This window comes from Sorex araneus, chromosome X, assembly GCF_027595985.1.
Source record: "Sorex araneus isolate mSorAra2 chromosome X, mSorAra2.pri, whole genome shotgun sequence".
Lineage (NCBI taxonomy): Eukaryota > Metazoa > Chordata > Mammalia > Eulipotyphla > Soricidae > Sorex > Sorex araneus.
Genome location: NC_073313.1, coordinates 360,922,305 through 360,940,768, shown reverse-complemented (window position 1 = coordinate 360,940,768; position 18,464 = coordinate 360,922,305). Strand labels below are relative to the sequence as shown.

Sequence of the window (18,464 nt, the reverse complement as noted above, 5' to 3'; positions counted from 1 at the left end):
CATCGCCGGGTGTGATCCAAAAATCAGAAAAAAAATAAAAAAATTAAAAAATAAATAAATAAATAAATAAATAAAAAGGCAAGCCCTTCAAGGCTGGGACAAATCACTTGCAAAATGTATATCCGATATGCAAGGCATGTACCTTAACCCCTGAACTATCTTTCCAGCCTAGCCCGACCTCCAGCACTCCATATGGTCTCCTGAGTACCCCTCCAGGAGTGACCCCTGAGCACAGAGTCACGAGTAAACCTTTAATACTGCTGGGTATGCCCCTCCCCCAAAAAAAGCAGAAGCAAAATATATATATATGACAAAGGATTCATGCCCCGAATATGAAGACAGATTTTTAATAAGATTGAACAACATAATTTTAAAAAATGTGCAAAATTCTGAGCTCCTCTGTAAGAAGCTACGAATAGCAAATTAGCTAATGAGAAGAAACCCAACTGCATAGAGCACCAGGGAGATGCCAATCAAAACGACAATAGTCGCCACTTCACACCCACTGGGATGGTTCCGAGGAAGGAGACAGATCATAAACAAGTGTTGGCACGGATGGCAAGGACGTGGTAAGACAGGAAACTCGCAACACACGCGCTAGCAGAAACAAAATACCCAGCTGCTAAGGCAACGTGGAACAGTTGCTCAGAAAGTCCTCCAGTTAGCATATGACCCAGAAATTCCACCCTTCAAAGAAAGGAAAACATGTTCATGCAAAAAAAAAACCCCAAAAAACCAAAAAAATTAAAATGCATATGAACATTTATTGGTGCACTATCTATAGCAGCCACAACGGGAAATAAGTCAAATTTCCAACCATTGTGAACTGGATAGAAGAAAAGGCGGCCAGAACAATAGCACAGCAGGTAGGGCGCTTGCCTTGCACGTGGCTGACCAGGGTTCGATCCCTGGCACCCCATATCATCCCCTGAGCACCACCTGGAGTAATAATTCCTGAGCGCAGAGCAGGAGTTAGCCCTGAGCACCATCAGCCTAAAACAGAACAAGCATAAAAGGCAACTTCAGCTCTGGAGAGACAAATCCTGTTAGCCTGGAGTAGGTCAAGCATGACCCCTGGGCACAGAGCCAGGATTAAGCCCTGACCACCAGCCTCTGCCGTACAACGGAATATTACTCAGGAGTGAAAAGGACCATGCATGCCCCGGAGAAGCCCTGAATAGCTGGCCAGCCATCAAGGACTCCACCTGGAAGCTCCCCAAGAGGCAGTTCCTGAGCCCCACAAAATCCAGCAGCCAGGCTGGGCAGGTCTCTGCGTCCTATCTGCACCCCTGATCTAAGGACAAGCTCAGTCCGTCTCGGCCAGCAGGCCATTCTCTGTCTGTGGGGCTGACTACCCTGAGCATATCTCAGAGAATGTGACTCCTAACCGCTAATGCAAACAGCACCTGCCCAAATGTGACAACTGGCGATGTCCAGACATGGCCCAGGGTTACCCCGATAAAGTACTGATACACACGGAGAGCAGATCACTGCTGGTGGGTGACTAGGGAGGCTGAAGGGAACTGGAGGTAAACTCTCAGCTTCTCGACTGTGGGATTCCTCCGGCACACAGGTGGAAACTCTGAAATGGACACTGAAAATGGCGCGTCGACCTTATGTAAACTATACCTCACCAAAATCAATATAAAGACATTTTTTTGGGGGGTGGGGGGTCACACCTGGCGATGCTCAGGGGTTACTCCTAGCTCTGCACTCAGGAATGACTCCTGGCAGTGCTCAGGGGACCACATGGGATACTGGGGATCTAAACTCAGGTCAGCCGCATGCAAGGCAGATGCGCTACCCGCTGTGCTATTGCTCCGGCCCCTAGAGACACATTTTAAGAGGATTTTGAAAAGGAAATCAGAGGGGCTGGAGCAATAGCACAGCAGGTAGGACATTTGCCTTGCACGCGGCCGACCCGGGTTCGATTCCCAGCATCCCATATGGTCCCCTGAGCACTGCCAGGGGTGATTCCTGAGTGCAGAGCCAGGAGTAACCCCTGTGCATCGCCAGGTATGACCCAAAAAGCAAAAAAAACAAAAAAAAAAAACAAAAAAAAACAACAAAAAAAAAACCACAAAGAAAAGGAAATCAGAAAAGAAAAAGAGATACAAGATACAATTTAGGGGCGATGACATTTAGCACCTGGCTTGCAGGAAGTGCCAAGTGTCGCAGAGGAAAAATGGTTTGCAAAGAAGAAACTCTTCTTGTGGGGCAAAAGGGAGGTTCTTATTCACCTACCAGGAAATCAGAAGCAATTTAAGCCCTAAATAATTTATTATCTCTCTCAGATGTGGTATATAAAGAAACAGGTTAGGGCAATAATAAACGTCCAAAGGCAATAATCAGGAAAGGGAGCAAGGACACTGGGGGAGGGATTCGGTCACTCTGGGGACGGGAGGGTAACTGGGGACACTGGTGGAGGGAAGTGGACACTAGGGAAGGGGTTGGTGCTGGGAACACTGTACACCTGAAACACAATCATGAGTAACCTGGAACCTTTGCAACTCAGTGATTCAACATCCCCCCCAATGGATTTCAGCCAGAATGATTATTTTGTTTGTTTGGGGGTCACACCTGGCGGTGTTCAGACATTACTCCTGGCTCTGTGCTCAGGGATCACACCCAGGTTAGCCACGACTGAGCAACTACTGCCCTCTGTACTATCGCTCTGGCCCCCCAGTGGCTATTTTTAACACAGAGCAGACATCAATAAAGAGGCCTAAAAAATGTCACTGCATCTGAACTTGGCAATGACATTTCTGCTGAAAGGATACGGCCCAGCCACCAGTACACCACTGGCCTGTACACTAGTCAGTGTAGCTGGCTGTGGGATGGGAAGCGCCCTAGGGAGGCCATTCCAAGCCTGCCGTTGCCTCAGCCAAGTCCAGGCTCCCCGCTTTCCCCAGCCTCGAGATCCCAAACGCAGGATCCCATGGCCGAGGCCGGGGCCCCCAGGGCTGAGTCCTGAATGAGGCACTTCTTCCAGATCTGTCTAGACTCCTGACGGCACCACACACACTTCAGTTGGGGGGGCACGCTCCTCCAACCGAGAGCACTTGCTAATTTCCCTTTATCCCCCTCGCCCCAACTTTATTTTCATGCCAGCCATGAACCCAGGACCTCATGTCCTGGACGGCTGAGCCCCCCCCACCCCTCGCCCATATTAACAAAAGGAAGGCGGAGTCCTAGGTTCCTAGTTGGCACTTCAGAACATGGATGAGTTTTTACTGGATTTTGTTTTCTAGTTCCTTAGCTATTCACGAAACCCACTTCATGAGGCTGACATGTTTCTTTGAAAAAATATAAGCGGGGGGGGAGGGGGTAAATCCATTTAAGAAAGCTCCCGCAGAGATACACAGCTGCATATGTCTAATAGAAATCAGCCACCGGGATGCTTTCACACTCCTCTAGGCACAACTGATTAAAAAAAGAATCCCACTCTCCATGGCTGTGTTTTATCCGGAGCCTCCATCTGGGGGTGCACTGGAACACATACGCTGTACACTGAGGGTCAAGGACGGTTCCCTTCTAAAGCTTCTTGAATTCCTAACAGGCCGAGTCAGCACCTGCCAGGGTCCCCCCATGATTGCATGAGGGGCAATATATGCTCAATAAACACTGGCAACCCGGTAACCCAAGAGACAGATTTACACCAGGTCCCTTCTGCAGACACGGCCCCATCACGGGCTCGGCTCCACCTCCATGAGCACGTGCTTGTTCTGTCCACGAGCGCTCAGCCTTGGTTCCATCCCCGTGGGTCCCAGCCTGGGTTCTGCCCTTGTGCATCACCGGCTTAGTTCCATCTGGGTCACAGGCTTAGTTCTGCCCATGTGCTCCGAGCCTTGCTGCCATCCTGGATTGTCACAGCCTTGGTTCTGTCTTGGTGCCTGACCCGTGTACAGGTCGAAGCGCTGCTGTACACAGGTGGACCTGGCCTAACGCGAGGCCCCGCACGCTGTCGGTCCTGCCTGCGCCCCTTCTGTTCTACTGAGAGAGAGAGAAGCAAAGGCAGCGCCATGACAGGCTCACAAGGAAGCCAGAAGAAGCCAGGCCTCGGTTTCAGTTCCAGAATTCCTGGCAGTGAGCACAGATACCTGGAATTGAGTCATGATTTCCCCAAAGTGAGATAGCCATGGTGAGGTCAACTAAGGGTGACCAATCAGATGCAGGTAGGGAAGGCCCCCGTAGAACCCTGATGTAACGCTTATGCAAGCCTTATGTAACTCCAACTTAGAACCCATCAGCTAAGTACAAGGAGTGGAAAGGCGCTCAAACTGCGGCCAAGGGGGAAAGTCCCTGTTATATAATGCTGTGGTATAGAAGCCCCTCATTTATTTTTTTAATGTAGGAGCACTGCTATTTATTCAGCCATTGATTAAGCTGATTGAATTAGAAGCCCCTCACTTTTGAGACTCGGGGCTGCTTGTTCCCAGAATGCTGCCACTGTGTCGGTGAGCCGGACAAGGACCCTACCTTGAGCTAGCCAATAAAGACCCTTTGCTTATTGCACCACAATTTGTCTTTGTGTGATTCCTCTGGGGAGATCTCAGCCCGGTTTAACGCTACAGCATGTGCATATACCTAGACTACCCCACTGGTCTCGCTGTGAACACCTCCTGTGTGCCTTTGAGACCCCCAAGTGCAAAGGGCAGGCGGGTTGGGGTTCTCACAGGCGGAGTGGAAGGGCTAGTTGTAGTGGCAAGGAACTGGGGCCTCCTGGCAGCAACCCAGCAGTGCTCAAAGGGCAGAGCAGAGAGAGGGCATGCACTCTCCCTCTGTGACACAGACAGGGACCCCAGGCCTCCTGCACCCTTATGCTGTGCAACCTGCTGTGACAACCAGACTGCCACGAACCTGGCTGACTGTGCTTATGCCTGAGCACCTGTGAGCACCTAGAGCGCCTCGAGAAGCCCAGTCCCTTCCCTTCAGAGCCCCGGCGAGCACTGTTGGCCTCCAGGCCCTTTATCCCTTCAGCCTTCCTCCCAGGCAAAGTGCTAACACTCGTTTCACTTATCGGTGTTTTGGTTTTAGATCAACATTTGGCAGTGCTCAGAATTTGCTCCAGGCTCAGTGCTCAGGGAACCATGCAGTGCCAGGGTTCAAACCCAGGCCTCCTGCATGCAAAGCCTGAGCTCCAACCTGAGGAACTATCTCTCCCGCCCCCTGATGCCCCTTTAAATCTCAAGGAAATGGAGAAACTACCTCAGGTCTTGCATGCCGGGGAAGTTTTCGACTCAAACCCTCCTCTCTCCCACGCCAGACCCTTTTCTGAGGGCACCTGGCTCAGGGAGGCACCTGGGCACCAGTGACCACCCGAGCCGAGGCCAGGGGCACCTTGAGGAACAGCGGCCGGAGCGAAGGCAGTTTTGGGTGGGTCTGGAACTGTCCCCTGCTCCTCGATCCCCTACCAGGCTGTTCGAGTCCACCTGCTGCCTCTTTGCTTCCTGTTCCCCAGTGGACAGACCATCACTAAGTCTGGGGGTCCCTCAGCGCTGCCTCTCTGCCCCCAAGGAGACCCCCTCTTCTGCTCTCTGCTCTTAAAGCATGACGCATTTGGGGCCAGGCAGTAGCCCAGCAGGGAGGTCTGATCCCAGGCACCCCGTTTGGTCCCCGAGCCCCGTCACGAGTGATCCCTGAGTGCAGGGCTGGAGTAAACCCTGAGCACCACCAAGTGTGGCACAAACAAAGGAGACACATTTGTGTTTTATTCGTGTGTGCCACACCCTCTCAGTGCCGGGGACTGGACCTTGGCTCCCGCGTGCAATGCCCGACTCTGGCCTGAGCAGACACTCAAAACTCGAGGGGCCGTTGAGAGGGAGCTTCCCTTGGAGTTCTGTGCTTTCCTAGTTCTTATTACAGAGCCTGTTATTATAAGGGCCACTAATCTCCAGCAACAAAAATCCCACTCTTTTTTGTTGTTGTTAAATTTTTGGGTCACACCCGGAAATGCACAGAGGATACTCCTGCCTCTGCACTCAGGAATTACTCCTGGCGGTGCTTGGGGGACCATATGGGATGCTGGGAATCAAACCCAGGTCAGCTGCATGCAAGGCAAACACTCTATCCGCTGTGCTATCACTCCAGCCCCCGTAATTCCCACTCTTACAGATTCTCTGAAGGCACTTTGGAAAATTTGTCCTGAAGTCAAGGAATTAGCATTTACTTAGATTTCTCTTTTTTTTTTTTTTTTTTGGGTCAGACCCAGCGATGCTCAGGGGTTACTCCTGGCTTTGCACTCAGGAATTGCTCCTGGCAGTGCTTGGGGGACCGTATGGGATGCCGGGGATCGAACCCGGGTCAGCCGAGTGCAAGGCAAACGCCCTACCCGCTGTGCTATCGCTCCAGCCCCTACTTAGATTTCTCTTTACGTGAAAGCCACCAGGTATTGAGGGTTAAAACGGCCCCTTCCCCCCAAACCACCACCACCAAAACATGTATTTTTTTAATTGCTGTGGTGGGTCATACCTGGTGGCACTAAGGACAGAGTCCAGGGCCTCTCATATACTAAGAATGTGGTTACCACAGGAGTCATACCCCCTGTCCTCCCAAACCCCCCACCCCCCCCTTTTTTTTTTGCTTGGGCCACACTCAGCTGTTGTCACGGCTTGGGGGACCATATGCAGGGAATAAACCTGGGTCGGCCTTGAGCAAGGCAAGAGCCTTAACCCCTGTACTACCTCTCCAGCCTTAGCTTTTTTCTGGGGGTCACTCCTGACAAGGCCCAGGGAATACCGTGCAGTCAATGCTGGGGACTGAACCAGCTCCGGGGCCCGGAGAGCCAGTACAGCGGGCAGGGCGCTTGCGAGTCAGTCTCCAAAACCACAAAAGGTCCTCCCGAGCTGCCAGGGCCGGGAGGATGCCCGGTGGCACTGCCAAAAAAAACAAACAGAACCCAGGGTCCTGCGTGCAGGGCAGGCACTTCGCTGCCTGAGCTATTTCTCAGGTCCAAAATCTGCACTTCAAAGCCACATTCAATCTGATCCCACTCATTTGCTCCGTGATGACCCGTACCAGGCGTGGCGGCCGTGTGACAGGAAAAATACGCCTATAGGAACAAGTGGACTGGGAGGCCTGGCCTTAGAAGAGAACCAGTTCCCACAGGTCATCCATGACTATCTGCGGTTGCCAGGATTTAGGAAGTAGACCCCAATCCTGCCCCAGTCCTTCACCGTATTTATCGGTGCTCTCCCAGGCAATGAGTCCTGACGCAGAGACGCCCTGACCCACCCCTTGAAGGCAGTTACCCAAACCTTTGGCTCCTATCCCCGTTACAACCCAGTAGTGAAAACCAGGCCTATTTTATTTATTTTTTATTTATTTATTTTGGCTTTTTAGGTCACACCCAGTGATGCACAGGGGTTACTCCTAGCTCATGCACTCAGGAATTAACTCCTGGCGGTGCTCAGGGGACCATATGGGAAGCTGGGAATAATCAAACCCGGATCGGCCGTATGCAAGGCAAACGCCCTACCAGCTGTGCTATCGCTCCAGCCCCACCAGGCCTATTTTAAGTCTCTGCAGAAACCCCTACCCCAAATGGCTACGTGCTAATTGCCCTAATTCCCAGAGAAGCAATCTGAACCTTCTGAGTCCAAACAGACACCTGGGAAGGGACTTTTTCAGCTACAGGTCACACCATTCACAGCAGCCGGGTCCGGAGTGACGGCTTGGCGGGCTGGCACGGGCTCACCGCAGAAGGCCAGGTTCGATCCCTGGCACTGCCGAGTCCCCGGGGCAGCACTGTGTGTGCCAGCTCCCCCATCCGCAGCCTCCCTTCACACACACCCCACCTCAAAAGAAGAATCCTGAGCAGAAGTGCTCTTTGGCCAAGCAAGAGTCAAAAGACTCGTCAGCCCTGGCCAGGCCGCCTGACGCCTCGAGTGCCCTCTGACCCAGAGTCTGCGCCTCAATCTGACTCCCATTTCTTCCTAAGGAAACAGGTGTGAGGAAACTGCTTTGCAAGACGAGGCCCGAAGCCACTTGTGAGCTCAAAAATGTTCATGTCAGCCCGCCAGCCTGCGGCCCCACGGACGAACCCCCACGCCAGCCTAACCTCGAGTTTCAAACCGATGGGTCACGTGGAGCTTGACCAAGAAGCGTCAGTCCTAGTTTCGGCAGAAGAGTGCGTTTGAAATCCATTTTCGAACCAGCCACCCCACTCTACCCGCCTTTAAGGTATCCTCAGGGCAGTCTCACCGCAGTGCTCAGTAGCCCGAAGGGTCTTTAAAAATTTTTTTTTTAATTTTATAATTTTACCATTCATCTTTCTACTTGGCACCGTCTTCAGAAACAGAACATATGTGTAGCTTTGGTCCAGCAACTGCACGCCTAAGAAGCGCCGCAACAGAAACACACATATGTTCACCAAAACACATGCACTAGAATGTTCTCAACAACCCTAGTCACGAGAGACCCAACCGGAATCTACCAGATGCTCGTCAACACCACGACGAATGAAAACCTCCAGGAGGCCACACGCTCGACTCAGCTACAGAGCAAGAAAAAGCAGCCACGGGGGGGGGGGGGGGCGGTGGGGGGTATGCACCCAAGAGCTGAGAAAAAAGAAAGGGAGAGGGTTCCCCACTGTAAAAAGTTCAGAAACGGCTGGAGTGACAGTACAGGGGGTCGGCATTTGCCTTGCACACGGCCGACCCAGATTCGATCCCAACGCCTTAGAATGTCCCCCTGAGCACTACCAGGAGTGACCCCTGGGTGCAGAGCCAGGAATAAGCCCCTCACTGCTGGATGTGAAGGCGGGGGGCGGGCAGTGGTTCAACAACAGGCCACGCTGCTCTCCGCTGTGGGAAGTCACAACAGTGATTGGGGATGGGGGAGGAGGAGCAGTGATTGGGGGGAACCCCAAGGGGTCCTGGGAAGGGCCTGGGGAGGTCCCCTAACCTAAAGCTGATGACATGAATATTGTGAGCTTGTGAAAATTCAGGAAGCTGCGATGCTGTTTTGGAGGGGCGGGGGTGGCAACACACGTAGTGGTGTCCAGGGATGTACTCCCAGCTCTGTGCTTGGGTGCTGCTCCCCACAGTGCTGAGGGGGGCCATATGGGATGCTGGGAATCGAACCCAGGTCAGCAGTGTGCAAGGCAAACGCCCTACCTGCTGTGCTATGGCTCCAGCCCCCCAGATTCTATTTTAAACAAGCATCAATTTTATCACCGAACTGTTCCTTGCTAAATTCATTCATTTATTGTAAACCTGACACTGGGCAAGAAAGAATCTGGGCTTGGGACCATGTTTAAAAGCTCGTTCTGGGGGCGGGATAGGGGGGTGGGAGGGGTGGGAGGGATACTGGGATCACCGGGGGTGGAGAATGGGCACTGGTGGAGGGGTGGATACTCGAGCATTGTATGACTGAAACACAAGCATGAAAGTTTGTAAGTCTGTAACCGTACCTCACAGTGATTCACAAAGAAAAAAAAAAAAAAAAAAGCTCATTCCCTGTGACTGTTACTTTAACCAGACCTGGTTAAGGTGGCCAATTATCCACCCAGAATGCTGGGGTTGAAGGTATCTGTAGATACGGGTAACATGTACAAGAGATGGGTCTGGTTAACATGTACAAGGGAGTCTCCTCAATGATGTACACGGGCTCAGCCATCAGCAGAAGGCTTCCAAGCAAACAGGTTTCCCCAGAAAGAAAAGCTTTGCTTTATGACCCCAATATCCACTCCCGCCGAAGATTTCCCACCAGACGTGGCAGCGCCCGGAATCACAGGGCAATCTCTTCTCTTCGGTGTTGGGGCCATACCCGGCGGTGCTCGGGGTTTACTCCTCGCCATGGCTGGAGGGGCAGACTGTGGTGCCACCTGGGTTTAGCCATGTGCAAGGCGAGTGCCCAACCTGCCGTGCTATCTCTCAGGCCCAGAAGACAATCTTAATCCTTTGGCTTCTCTGGAGAGGCCCAACTTATACAAACCAAGTACATTTCCTTCACTCTGGCGCCGGACGAGCCGCTTGTTGCGGGCAATCTCTAGACCTTTGTGTGCTACGTGGGGTGACCCCAGGACTCACTCAGCGGAACAAACAGCTCGGCTGAGTCAGTGTTTTCGGAGCCAGGGGCTGCAGGTGGAGATGGGTGGCACGGGGGGCTGGTTCTCCCCTGCGGGCCTGGGCTCTCTCCCCAGAACCAACCGAAACAATTACCCGCACTCAAGTGTTGTTAAATAAGCAGTTTTGTGGGGCGAGGTGGACTTCTCAGCTGGAAAGCTCGAGATATTTTTATTCCCAATAATTTGCCATCAATCAAACACGATCACTCTTCCACGCCCAGAGAACAGTTCAGAACCACAGCAGCCCCCAACCACGGGAGCCAGTCACAGGATGCTGGGGGGGCAGCCGAGGCCAGGCCAGGCCTCCCACAGCCCACCCCGCTGTGCACGCACATATATACACCCAGTGGGATAATTCAGTCAGGCTAGGGCCCAAGCACAGTTCTGGAACATTCTCTTTTTTTTTTGCTTTTTTTTTGTTTTTTGGGTCACACCTGGCGATGCTCAGGGTTTTCTCCTGGCTCTGCACTCAGGAATTACTCCTGGCAGTGCTTTGGGGACCGTATGGGTTGCTGGGAATCGAACCTGAGTCGGCTGCGTGCAAGGCAAACGCCCTACCCTCTGTACTATCGCTCCAGCCCCTTCTGGAACATTCTTTTTTTTTTTTTTTTGCCTTTTGGGTCACACCCGGTGATGCACAGGGGTTGCTCCTAGCTCTGCACTCAGGAATTACCCCTGGCGGTGCTCAGGGGACCATATGGGATGCTGGGAATCGAACCCGGGTCGGCCGCGTGCAAGGCAAACGCCCTACCCGCTGTGCTATCGCTCCAGCCCCTGGAACATTCTTAACTACACAAGGTCTCAGCTGCTGCACAGTTGTGTTTCAAGGGGTTCCAGCTGCTCTTTCCACGCTGTGAGAAGGAAGTTTCCAGAAGGGGGTCCCCAATCCACATCGCCCCTCTATTCCCTGGGCAGGCACCCCACAGCAGCCTGCTCTGTCCCTGGGGGACACTAAATGTTTTTTGGGGGGAGAGGAGATGGAGAGCATGGTGCTAAGTGACATGGACGGGGCCTGTGTGGAGACAGACGCTGCTCTTGGGGGTTCGACCGTTCGGACTTGTGACTTCCACTCTGTGTCTCCGAGAAACAGCAGCAGCAGGCTTGTGACCCCACCCCACGTGTCCGGGCTCCACCCCAGGCTCCCCTTCCTGAGACTGGGAAGAGAGGCGGGATCCAGGCAGGAGGGGGCTGTGGGTGACGGGAGGGCGTGGGTGCTAGGTTAAGTCTATTTGCTTTTGCTCTCTTTTTGGGGGAGGAGGGAGAGGGAGCCCTCTAGCAGTGCTCAGGGGATCTGGGACCACTCCTAGTGATACTCAGACAACTGGGTCAGATGGCTCCCTGCGGTACTGGGGTCCCCCCCATCACATCCATTTGTGCTTGGGAGATGGGGGACGCGTGGTCCTGGGGATCCCTGCCTCTGAGCTGTCTCTGGGCCCCACCAGTCCGATTCTTTTCAGTTAAACAAGCGCCAGGAGCAGGGGTGCAGGCCAGCGAGCTCCGCAGGCCCAGGCTGACCCCTGGCACAGACACACAGCTAAAAGCCCCGAGGACGGGAAGAGGACAAGGCAGAAGCAATCTCCCCGCGAGTCTGCCCCATTAGTGGACTGTTTGTGTTTGCGTCTGGACATGCATATCCAAGTTTATTAATGATTCATACCCTAAGAGTTGAAGCTTGCCTTCCTGTAAAAAATTCAAGGCCAGTGACTGTGACATTATTGAAATTATTGCTCATTTGTTCCCCGGCAGTACAGCCCAGCCAAAATGCCTACTTGTGATTCTCTCTCAAGCCCCAGGAACTCGCCCGACCCGTCCCACTTTCTGTGAGCCAGACTCCGGAACGCTCTGACAGCTCGGCAAGCCAAAGGCAGGGACAGGATCCCATTCGATCAGAACTCGGTTAATTGTAACATCAAAAAGACAAACTGAGTCTTAAAAGACCCTTTCGAGACCGACTTCCCGGGGGCTTGGAGCAACAGAACAGCGAGTGGGGCACTTCCTTTTCACTGGGCCGGGCCGGGTTCCACCCCTGGCCCTCATATGGTCCTGGAGTGCTCCAGGAGTGATTCTGAGCACAGAGCCAGGCATAAGCCCTAAGGCAACACCCAGTGTGGCCCAAAATCAAAAACAAAGACTTCCCTGCCTCAACCTTGACCTAAGGCCAGAACACAGCTCGGTGGAGCAGCCACACAGTAGGTGTACGGTTCACTCCCCGGCACAACCATTATTTTTTAAAAGATATCTGGATCCTGATGTAGCCCAGTGATTTGTTCAAAGTTCTGATGACCTTTGGCCTCCAGTTCCCCAGGCTTAGATCAGCGTAAGCATCATCACAGAGCCTGAGTTCTCTTCATCACGGAAGGAAGAGAGAAGAGAGGGTGGGTACCACGGCTCTCCTATAAATAACCCCCGATCTAACCATGCCAACCGGAGAAGCCCTGAGGATGTGAGAAAAATCTCTGGACTAGAAATAGTCCAGTGGGTGGGGACTCTTGCCATGCACTGTGACCAACCTGTGTTCAATCCCTGCCACCACATATTTCCCCCCAAGCCCCATCAGGAGGGGTCCCTGAGCACAGAGCCAGGAGTAAACCCTGAGCATAGTCAGGCATGGCCCCCAAACAGAAGTCAGCTCTTTAAGAAGCCCCCAAGATCAGGGAGATGGAGGTTGGCACCCCCAGAAACCTGGGCATATATAGTTCATCTCTGTGACCCCCTAGGCCCCTTCTCTGGACTGTCTCCAGGGCACTGACACAGGCTGGATTACTGGGCCTTCCTCAGCCCCAGGCTCCTCACCCTGGGAAAAAGAATGTTCACACAGCCAAGTGTTTACTAGGGTGACACCCTTACGCAGGTGCATGAACCCTTCAAGAAGAAACGGGGTGGAGAGACAGTTAAAACCCGTCTTGCATGTAGCCGACCCTAGTTCAATCCCCAGACCGCATACGGTCTCCTGAGCACCACCAGGACTAATCCCTGAGGAGCCCAGGTGTAGCCCCCAAGCAACACCAGATGTGACCCTAATCCCCCGCCCCTCCCCAAATTAATAAAACCGGGGAGATAACCAGTGATGAAGCCAGACCTGCCACGGGCAAGGCCCTGAGTTTGAGCTCTGGAACCACATGGTCCCCCCGTTTAGCACCAGGATCCAAAGCATGGCCAGGCATCGCTCCTAGAAAATCACACCCCCCAAAAAGAATCAACCAACAGGGGCTGGAGCGATAACACAGCGGGGAGGGCGTTTGTCTTGCACACAGCTGACCCCGGTTCGATTCCCAGTATCCCATATGGTCCCCTGAGCACCGCCAGGAGTAATTCCTGAGTGCAGAGCCAGGAGTAACCCCGGTGCATCGCCAGGTGTGACCCAAAAAGCAAAAAAAAAAAAAAAAAAGAATCAACCAACAAGCGTTGGGGGGGATGGCTCAGCCGCGGGGCATGCTCCTTGAACAGTCAAGGTTCGACCCTTGGCATAAAATACTATTAATAAAATCAAAATAAACCTAAAGGACTGGAACAATAGTACAGGGGGTAGGGTGTTGACCTTGCGTGCAGGGTTTGATCCCCAGCATACCACATGGTCCCCAAACACCCAAATACAGAGTCAGGAATAGCTCCTGAGGGGCTGGAGCAATAGCACAGCGGGTAGGGTGTTTGCCTTGCAAGCGGCCGACCCGGGTTCGAATCCCAGCATCCCATATGGTCCCCTGAGCACCGCCAGGAGTAATTCCTGAGTGAAGAGCCAGGAGTAACCCCTGTGCATCGCCGGGTGTGACCCAAAAAGCAAAAGAAAAAGTTAGCCCTGAGCACCACTGGGTATGACCCTCCAAAAAATAAAAAAAAGGGGGGCTGGAGCAATAGCACAGCGGGTAGGGTGTTTGCCTTGCACGAGGTCGATTTGGGTTCAATTCCCAGCATCCCATATGGTCCCCTGAGCACCGCCAGGGGTGATTCCTGAGTGCAGAGCCAGGAGTAACCTCTGTGCATTGCTGGGTGTGATCCAAAAAGAAAAAAAAAAAAGAGGAATAGCTCCTGAGCACTGCCAGGTGTGGCCAAAATAAATAAATTAATAAATTTTAAAAAAAGCAACCAACCAAGCCATCCTCTGCTGAAACTTCCCCTGTTGGAGAATAACAGAGAAATTCATTTCCTAGCAGACTTCTTTCCAAAGACAAGAGCTTCAAGTGTCAGAGTTCTGGCTTCTAAGTCTGGAAAACTTGATTTTCACTAGTGAGTTCTGGTCATTTAGTTGCAAACACCCTTGAGGGGCTGGTGGTAGCCAAGTCCCTGGGCTGGAGCCCCAAGAACCACCCACCACTCTCCAGCCTGTCCTTCCAGACCAGTCCCAGGGGGCACCGCCTCCAAGCTCCCTCCTCTGCAAGCAAGAGGAAACCTATCCCCAACCCCCGCTGGCCCCGGGATGCAGCCGGAAGGGAAGGCAACTCCCTTGGTTCTGACCCAGAGCCAATAGCCCCTCACGGATGTATCAAGGCGGCTGTGGAAGCATATCCTGAGGGTTCAAGGCCTGGCTAGACAGCCCAAGGCTCATCCCTCAATGAACGGCACGGCAGTTCTAAGTCAGGCTAAGTCACGTCAGTTCCCGCATGCTCTGATCTGGCCAAGTTTCCTCCCCTTCTGGACCAAGATATAAATGTAAATTAGATATATTTCAGTGAATAAAAGGGGGCAGTGAGGCCAAGGCATAAATGCTTTCGTCTCGCTCTTCCTTTTTTTTTTAAATTTAAATGATCATGCTCACGAAAGAAAAAAATAAATAAATGATCATGAAAGAAATCTGCTTTAATGTCTGCCTAATGACTATTCAAGAAAATCTGCGGAAGAGAATTCTGGTTGGGGCAGTCCTGACATGTGGGGACCTTGAGCGCGGCCCTGACAGGTGCTGGGAACGGGGTCAGGACTCGGAGCGCCAGAAGGCTCCGTTCACTCTGTATTTTGTGTTTCCATTTCTGTTCCTCTGCTCCCCCGTGGCAAGCCGCCGCCTACAACCTCCTATCAGCGCGCGCCTCCCTCCCGCCTTAGTGACCTAAGACAATGCTGGCTAAATCTGCAAAGGATGGCCGGGCTGGCTTGGGTGTGGCCTCTGGCGAGGGGCGCCTGGGTCCCCGCGGGCAGGCTGGCGCGCTGGGCGAGGAAAGCGCGCATCAGCTTCTGGAACCCCGCTTTTGCCCCCAGCCCTGCCGGCACCCTCTACCAACACACAAAGCCTCGAGGGAGCCGGGTCCACATCGACGCCACCTCCGGGGCGGCCACCCCGCGCGGCTATGCAGCCCGAGCACAGCCGGCGGCGGCGCGGCGGGACCGAAGTCCCGGAGCCCCTCGGGCGGTGTTTTTTTTTTTTTTGCGGTGGCGGGGGTGGGGGGAAACGTGTGATTTCCAAGGCAGAGCCGACAGCCCAACACAACCCCCAGGAGAGGCGGCACACGCCCCGAGATTTCTCCGGGGGGCTTTTGGCGGCCCGAAGGCACGTACACGCGCGCGCCGGCGTGGGGGCGGCGGGGGAGCTGGTGTCGGGCGGATACCCGGGCCCGCTATTGTTCTCCGGGTCTCCCCGGCGGGAGACGTCCTTCCCCCCCACCCCGCATCCCGCCCCCCTGGCAGCATCTGCCGCGGGACCAGGCCTTTTAGCTCGGCGAAGAAAAGGGTGTGCCCGCGGCGCCGACACCACCCAGCCCCCGGGCGCGTCCGCGCACCGGCCGCTCTCCAGCTCCGAGACAAAGCTCGTGGCGGGGACGGCCCCGCTGGATCCCCGATCCCCCAGCCCGAGCCCGCCGCGGGGTCCCGCGACCACGCCCAGCACCACCTGCACCTCCAGGGTCCACCCCTTGGGCAAAGGGGTCGCGGAACCCGCCTCCCGGGCGCCCGCCCCTCCCTTCCCCCCCCCACCCTGCGCCGCGCGGGTCCCCTCCTCCCTCGTGTCCACCCTCCCCCAAACCCTGGCGGTCCCCACCCTCCCGCCTCTCCTACCCTCCGCATTCTTCCTCCGCCCCGGCCTCGCCTGCGCCACCTGCCCCAGCTCCTTCCCTCCCCTCGCCGACCACCCCCCTTCTCCAACCTCCCCGCACCCGCGTCTCCACCTACCCCCTCCTCCCCATCACCTGTCCCCACCCAGTTCCTCCGTCTCACCGTCTCCGCTCGAACCCAGGCCTCGCCAACGCCTCCCCGCCCCATCCCAGCTTCTCCCCAGCTCGGGCTCCAGCGCCCCCCACCACCTCCCACCCCTACCCCGGGCCGCGGCGTCGCCGTCCCCGTGCCCGCCGAGACCGCGGCGGCTCCGGCCGGGCAGCGGCGGGGCCTTTTGTGGTTCGCGCAGGTGCAGCGTCGCCCCCGGGCGTCGGTGCGAGCCAGCCGCACGGAACGGGCCGCCGGGGCCGGGCCGGACCCAGCAAATGCCAAGGCGGAGGCGAGCCAGGCCGGGGGCGTGGGGACCGGCGGAGGGTGGGGGCCGCGGCCACGGCGGGTCCAGGCCCTCGGGCAGGCCGGCCCGCGGCTAGACAAGCCCCGCCCGACCCTCCGGCCTCTCACGGCCCCTCGACCCGCGAGGCTGGACGCCGGGTGGGCGCCGGGAACGGAGCCCTTCACCCTTCCTCGCCCCGGTCCCGTGCGAGCCCCCGCGAGGGCCCCGTGGACGCCTGCGGTGGGCAGGGCACCGGCGGGCGCGCCGCGGGCGTACAAAGGGGCGCGGACCCGGCCCCGGGCCGGCCCCGAAAGCCGCCCCCAGCCCCAGCCACACCTCCCCGGCGCCGGCCGCACCGGGCCACCGACCCACCGGGCCTCCGGGCGCCCCGCCGTCCCCGCCCTTCTGGGCGCCCACCCCCCGAGAGCCCCGAGGGGCGAGCGACGCCCGCCGTCACCCACTCTGCCGGGATGCTGCGGCGGCGAGGCTCGCCCGGGCGTGCGTCTCTCCGCGGTCCCTCGGCGGCCGAGCTGCGGGAGCTGCGGGAGCTGGGGCGGCGGCGGCTGCACGCGCGCTCCTCGGTCGCCGCCCGCCGCGCGGGGGAGGGGCCGGGGAGGGGGCTGGGGGCGGCCTCGGCCAATCACCGGCCCGACGGCTCCTCCCGGGGCCCCCCACCTCGGCCTGCAGGTTCGCGGGAGGCGGGCGCAGGCGGCGCCCCGCATCCTCCGCGCCGAGCGCGGCCTCCGCCCGGGGACTACAAGTCCCGACAGGCCCACGGCCAGGGCCGGGGTCCGAGAGGGGACGGAGGACGCGGCCTGAGAACCCGCCGACCCCGCTCTACGCCCACCCCACCCCCCTTCTCCACCCCCAACAGCTGCCGTCTCCGCGTGCCTTGGGGTTTCCATGGTGACTCGCCCCACTTCACAAAGACGGGCCGCTTGGATGCACGGGTCCCTGGGGAGGGCGACGGGGCGGGTCCCGGGGACGCACTGCCTCCCCGCCCCCGGCGGGACCCCAGCCGACGGGCGGAAACAATGCCCGGCCGCTGCCCGCCCGCGCGCCCCGCGCCTTCCAAGGGGAGGAGTTGGGGGCTCGGGCAAGTGCTCTTTGGCGCGGAGTGGACGGCCCCCGGGAGCCGCCTTAGTTTGCCACGGACCCCCCGGGGCCCGGGATCTCGCGCCCCCGACAGTCACCGGCCCCGCCTGGAGCGCAGGAGAACTCGGCGCGCAGCCTCCCCGCCGGTTCCCGCGGCGTGTTGGACACACACTTCCCCCCAAGCGTCAGATCTCTCGGGCGACGCAGCTGGAGCCGCCCCCACCTCCAACCCCCCCCCGGCGGGGTCCCCCGGGGAGCCCCAGTGGGTTGTTTGCAGAAGCGGCTCCCGTGCTTCAAGAGTCAAGGCTGTCTGCGCCGCAGCCCGTGGCCCCGAGAGGCGGCTGTCTGTCTGTCTGTCTGTCTGTCTGTCTGTCTGTCTGTCTGTCTGTCTGTCTTCTGACTATCTTCTCTCTCTCCCTCCTCTACACCAACCCCCCTCCCACCCGGCTCAGCCTGGCTCAGCAAAATCCATACGGGGATGGGGGTGGGGTGGGGGAGAGGTTGGGGACCGCTGAGCCCTCGGTCACTCTGCACCTGCCCTTCGCGGTGGGCTCAGGGCACGGCCCAGTCCGGAGCAGGCTGGCGGTGGCGGGCGCACCGCATCACCCCAGTCTGGGCATCTCCTAGCAGGGAGACTTAACTTCTCCATCCCACCCCCACCAAGCCCCGATGTGATTGTGAAACTTGGAAAAGGCCCCTCTCCTTTTCTTTCTCTTTTTAAATTTTTGGACCACGCCCGGCGGTGCTCAGGATTTGCTCCTGGCTCTGTGCTCAGGGAACCATCTGGGATGTTGGAGATGGTACCCGGGTCTGCCGCGTGCAAGGCAAAGCGCCCTGCCCGCTATTATCTCTCTCTTTCTCTCTCTCCAGCCCCGAAAAGGCCTGTCCTTT

At 56.5% G+C, this 18,464-nt stretch overlaps 1 protein-coding gene across 1 annotated transcript in view; it reads right to left on the bottom strand.

Annotated features, from left to right (window-relative positions):
* The window catches only part of DPYSL5 (dihydropyrimidinase like 5), a 73,357-nt gene extending 56,062 nt beyond the window's left edge, over window positions 1–17,295 (bottom strand). Inside the window, exon 1 of the mRNA XM_055122643.1 lies at window positions 16,940–17,295. The gene's annotated coding sequence lies outside the window, so the exon portion shown is untranslated. The remainder of the gene's footprint in view (window positions 1–16,939) is intronic.
* Window positions 17,296–18,464: the final 1,169 nt, after the last annotated feature.